Here is a 6,000-nt window from a genome sequence, read left to right as displayed (position 1 = left end):
AAGGTTAAAAGAAAGATTTGAGAGTAAGAAAAAGATTTGAAAAAGAGAAAGAAAAAAAAAATAGAGAGAGAAAGAGAGAAAAAAAATATCAAAAAAATCCTAGAAAAATCTTATAGGCTGGGTTTAGTAGTTTGTGTAAAAATTTGTCGTAGAAGGCGTTGTTGGATGCGTAAATCGAGACTTCGTCGCAATATAAAAGAATACCGAATCGCTCCGCGGAAATGTGAGTTATCTTCAAAAATTTCAAAAATATGAGAATGATATTTTAGAATTTTTGATGATGAAATTGGAAGAGAAATGTATTATTAGTATTTATTATGGATTTTTTTTTAGGCAATAGATGCTTGAAAATCAAAGAGAAAATGAGAAATAAATAGAACATAGATTCTGAAAATTATGAGAAAATTTATAGGGCTTAGGAATATTGCTTTAGGAATTATTGAGAATAGAAATTGAAAAAATTTTATGAGGAAGTATTTATTTCATAATCTTGAGGAAATAATAAGAGGAAATGAGAGAAATTAAGAAAATTAGAGAAAATTAGAAATCTGATTTTCTTAAATAATTATAATGCCCAGGATACGTCAAGGTTCATAATTGAGTATGATTGGAAGTCCGATGCGAATTTTGAGGCAAAATTATGTTAAGGGCAAAATTATCTTTTTGCAAAGTAAGTGGTACTTCCCAACTGGATTTAGTTTTATGAAAATGTTTTATTTGTAAGTTGTTCGACCCCAAAAACTGATTTTAAGTAAATGATTTTTTCATTTTGTCATGCCTTAATGTGAGTATGTCATGTAGTTTGCATTTACATGTTTGATGATGAAATATGCATATGAGCATGGTGAGATTCACGGTCATACGTTGTATGGGTTTGGGATTAGGTACTGCCCATACACCTCGTTCTGGCAGGGAGACTGAAAAAATGGCGAGTAATCTTAAGGTGCAATCGACCCAAATATGAGAGTTATAATGTTATGTGCATTGCATACATATATGAGCATTAAATGTTTTGTTCCCTTACTTAGATGATTCATCATCTAACTTGGGCTTTGCCCCTGGAATATTCAAACTTTCCATATGAAGATAGTAGCAGAAACGAAGATGAATGAGGCATGTAATGGCACTTAGTAAAATACATGATGAGTTATATGATTAGTTGAATGTATGTTATGTTGCTCATATATTTAAGTTCTGCTATTTCGAATTCTGAACATTTTGAGAAATGATGATGTAAAACCCTATTTAGGGTTAATGTTAGTTGAGAACTTATGTTATGTATTAATTCATGTTGAGAAATTTATATTCCCGTGATGTAAGAACTAGTTTATGATTAATGTTATGATGTTAGGTTCAATTCTACCTTTCGCATTTAATGTTTATGATAATTCTCCTTGGAGATAAATGAATGAAAATTTTAGGATGTATAAGAGCAATGATATGGTTTAGTCTTAGTTTTAGTAATATAAAAAAAAAAATTATCCCAGAATTGTCCTGAGTTATAACGCGCCCAAGAAACGGGGCGCTATAACTTGAGAAGGATTGAAGATATGTTCTTGGTATATGGAGAAGGAGAGCATACCGTGAAGGGGTTCACGGATGCCAGTTTCCAATTCGACCATGATGATTTTAAATCACATACAGTCAAAATTCATATTCTACCTAAATAGCGGGGCCATGAGTTAGAAGAGTTCCAACAAGAGATAGTGGCAGATTCAACAACTAAAATCGAATACATAGCATCCTTCGAAGCAGCTAAGGAGGTTGTATGGATCCATAAGTTCATTGGTGAACTTAAAGTGGTGTCTAGCATTGTTGATCCAATAACAGTTATTAGGACAACAATGGAGTCATCGCGTAAGCGAAGGAACCACGGTCTCATCAACGGACCAAACTTGTATTGCGATATCACCATCTGATAATAGAGATTATCAACTGAGGTGACATATGTAGAGAAAGTATCAACGATGACAACTTCGTAGATCCCTTAACTAAAGCTCTATCCCAGGAGAAACATGAAAGTCATGTTCGATCATCAGGTATAAGATACATGAGTGATTGGCTCTAGTGCAAGTGGGAGATTATTAGTGTAGGTGCTCTAGACCCAATCAGATTAGGCATGTTGTACACTGACAATTGTAATCATGTTTATTATTTGAATAAAGAGTTGTTCAAATTCACAAGAAGTCATTTTATTAGTTTTTGTTATTATTGTAATAACCGAATGAAACTAGATAGAAGTCCATATGATGTACAATGTGATTAATCTATAAAGATGTGAGATGATGCATCACAGTTTCTAGACATCATAAACGTCTCAAGTCATAGCAATGTCAAGAATGGACATTGACAATTGCGGTAAAACTTGTATGTGCTATGTTTTTGCTATGTGATAGCAATGGAGGTCTCACACCCATAGGCATGGGGATGCCTAAACAAGTACATAGGTGACCAATGTTAGAGAACATGTCACTGGACATGACTCGCCATGAGAATCCATTTTGGTTATATGTTGATGAAATTCTCATACGAGATGGGTGTAACTAATCTTTGGACCTAAGGTTGTCACAGTCATCTCATAAGAAGACCAGTATGCTTTAACATCATTTCGATGGGCCTAGATAAAGGTTGCATATAGGGGATCATTAGGCATATCGTGAGGCTTATGGAGATGGGTGTATAACCAAGATAGGACTCGTCTATCCCTTGATAGATAATGATGTATCTAAAACGCCTTCGGTGGATATTCACTTTAAATCCATAGCCATGGTGAAAGAGATCAATGATGAGTTATTTATTCATTTTCTATTAAGTGAAGATATCCGGATGACCGAAGAAAAATTCATGTGATCATAATCAAGCAACACATTGCCAGACTTGAAATCACATAAAATACATTGACAAGATGATCAAATTACACAGTAACCATGCTCATGAAAGGTTATTTGCGGATTATGAATCCTTCTGAATAATTGGGTAAGCATGACGCCTTGCTAGAGGCCAATCTTGTCTTATGTGCTCGTACTGACACATTGCCAACATATTCGGAAGCCTAATAAGTCATACGCAATAGGCACAGTCCTTGGCTTAAACCAAGAGAGAGCACGTATGGTTAAGTGGGACACTTCGGCAAGAAGTTGTGCAGTCGTAAGTTCTTACGAAAAAAGAACAAAGGGACGTAATGACGTCGATATGACGAGGGATCGTCATAAAGGAAAGAGTTTCCTAAAATGACAATTGATTAAATTAGGAATAAGTTTTTAATTTAATAATTTTCTATTTGTTGGAGTGGCAAATAAGAAATAAAATATATTTAGGCTTAAGTTAATATTTGAATTAAATTGGATTTGGGCCAAATATTAAATTAAATATTATATTTGGACTAAATTGGATTTGGGCCAAATATTAAATATTATATTTGGACCAAATTAGATTTGGACCAAATATTAAATATTATATTTGGACTTGAATTAGATTTGGGCCAAAATATTTTATTTAAACCTATAAAATGATTTGGGTCATTTAATTATATTTTTAGTTGGACTAGAATAAACCCATTTAATTAAGTTCCTAATTGGACTAAATTAAATAGGCCGGCCCATATCCATTAGGGTTTAAGAAACCTTAGAACTCCTTATAAATACCCTTTTATGGGTTGTCCAAACCAAAGAGTTTTTGGTGTAATTTTTCAAGAGTTGAAAAACGTATTGTCGTTCACGCTTTCCCGTTTCTTTTTGGCATCGATTTAAAATGTGGTCGTTCTTTTTCATCCATACATAAGCCGCAAAAAAGAGAAGGAGCTAGCACTCCTATTCTGCTTTCCTTGCCAAAGGATGCGTGTTGTGTATCATGAGTTAGAGGCCGGATGATTGGACGGCTCGAATCCACGAACGACTCTAAAATTTAAATGTTAGATTTATTTTATTTATATGTGAATGATTTAATTTCGACGTTGATCCAATTGCCGAGATCGGGGCAAGATTCAAAATTTTTGAACTACACTGCTTGCCCCGTACTCATTTTGCTTTACTTTCATTGAAAACATTGTTGTTAAAATCCCAATTTTACACGTACGATTTTACGATTTTACGATTCGAAGACCCCCAAATGATTCAAATCCCATGTAAAATCTAATTTGGGATAAAATCCTATAAAATCTCGATTTTACATGTACAATTTTACGATTTTATGCTTCAGAGATCCCCAAACGATTTTACGATTCAAAGACCTCCATTGATTTAAGTTGTAATTTAGATGATGCTTCCAACGTCTCAATGTCACATAGCATCTGACATTGGAACTTATGCAATGAATTGTTATATTTTACCTCTAAATTGGAACTTGATTTAACATTGATTACATAAGTTCCAATGTCACATAGTATCTAACATTAATTGCATAAGTTCCAATTTACTTGATTTAAATTATAATTTTTACTTGATTTAACATTGATTGCATAAGTAAATCAAGACAAATAAGCAATTAATTAATGGACCACCCAACCCCAAATCGGGATATTACTTGATTTAATCAATGTAAATCAAGAAAAAATTGCAATCTAAATCTAATGGAAGACTTTGGAAGCATCCTCTAAAGAATTTTAAACTATATTTTACCTCTAAATTACCTATATTTTGCCTCTAAATTGCCTATACCAACCTGCTAGTTTTTGAGCTATATTTTGAAAGTATCATCTTTTGAATTATAATAAGGAATAATCAGGTTATTAAATGATATTAATTCATTTTCTACAAAATTATGTTATTATAAACATATATTTACAAAAATTAAAGGGTATTTTTAATTATCTCTAAAATCTTACGATTTTACGATCCGATTTTATGGACCCTTTGTCGATCCCACTTAAAATCCCGATTTTAACAACCTTGATTGAAAACATCTAAGTTCTCATCTTTACTATGTAATAAATATACATAGCAATACTTGTTACAGTCATCAATGAACATGACGAAGTACTTCTTCCCATCTATAGTAGAAGTACTTTTCATGTCACATAGATCATTGTAAATTAAATCAACTCACTATTTCTTTCCACAGGGTGAAAACGGCTTTCTCGAGAACTTTGACTCGACACAAACTTCACATATGTGCCCTTTGTCAATGCTGAAGTTAGGCAACAGTTCTAAATTTACCATTCTTTGGAGAGAACGATAATTGACATGCCTTAACCTAGAGTGTAATACCCAAAAAAATTCTTGAGATTATATATAGAATTTTACGTAAGGTGCATATGAAATTTTCATATGAGTGAGGCTATAAAGGTACACTATCATAATTTTGAATAAAAGAATTGACCATAGAAAGTGCCCCAGACCCTAGATGTTCAAGAAAAATAATACAGTATGACGAGTGATTCGAAACATGATTTTAGGTATCAAAAGAAGTTGGATCGAGAACAGTTTCTGATATAACTGTGGATTAATCTAAAAAATCGAATCAACGTGGGAGACTTTCGAAAAGTCAACGGACTGTTTTGAGGATCTATATTTTATATGTAGAACAACTCTTAAGTGATTTCGGGTTGAAACGAAAGGACTTAGAATCAAATCAATCAATCGGTCCTAAGTGTAATTTGCCAATTTTACTTGAGGAAAGTCAAAAAGATAGTTTTTTAGAAATTTTGAGGATGAAATGGAGAGTATAAACTTGTGGGCCGTAGTGGTATTATTAGAAAGATCAGGGGCTTCAAGGAAAGAGGCAAACTGAGATTGAAAATTAATTGGGGGCTGAAGTGTAATAAATCAAAAGCAGGTGTGAAACCTGCAAGTCGGCGGCTGACTTTCTTGCCGCTATTTTCGGCAATAAGATGGCCGATGGTGGCTTGGAGAAGGTTGTATACGGTGTGGGGAAGCTTGGAGGCCAAACCTTGGCCTTTGATTAGCCGAGACATTACTAATAGCAGTACAATTTTGTAAGAAAACTATATAGCTAGCCAAAGCCCCAAAATATCCAATAGTAACAGTACGAACAAAACGTGCA

This window comes from Diospyros lotus, chromosome 15 (genome assembly GCF_014633365.1).
Source record: "Diospyros lotus cultivar Yz01 chromosome 15, ASM1463336v1, whole genome shotgun sequence".
NCBI lineage: Eukaryota > Viridiplantae > Streptophyta > Magnoliopsida > Ericales > Ebenaceae > Diospyros > Diospyros lotus.
The sequence above is the reverse complement of the archived record's forward strand: the minus strand, read 5'-3'. Positions refer to the sequence as shown.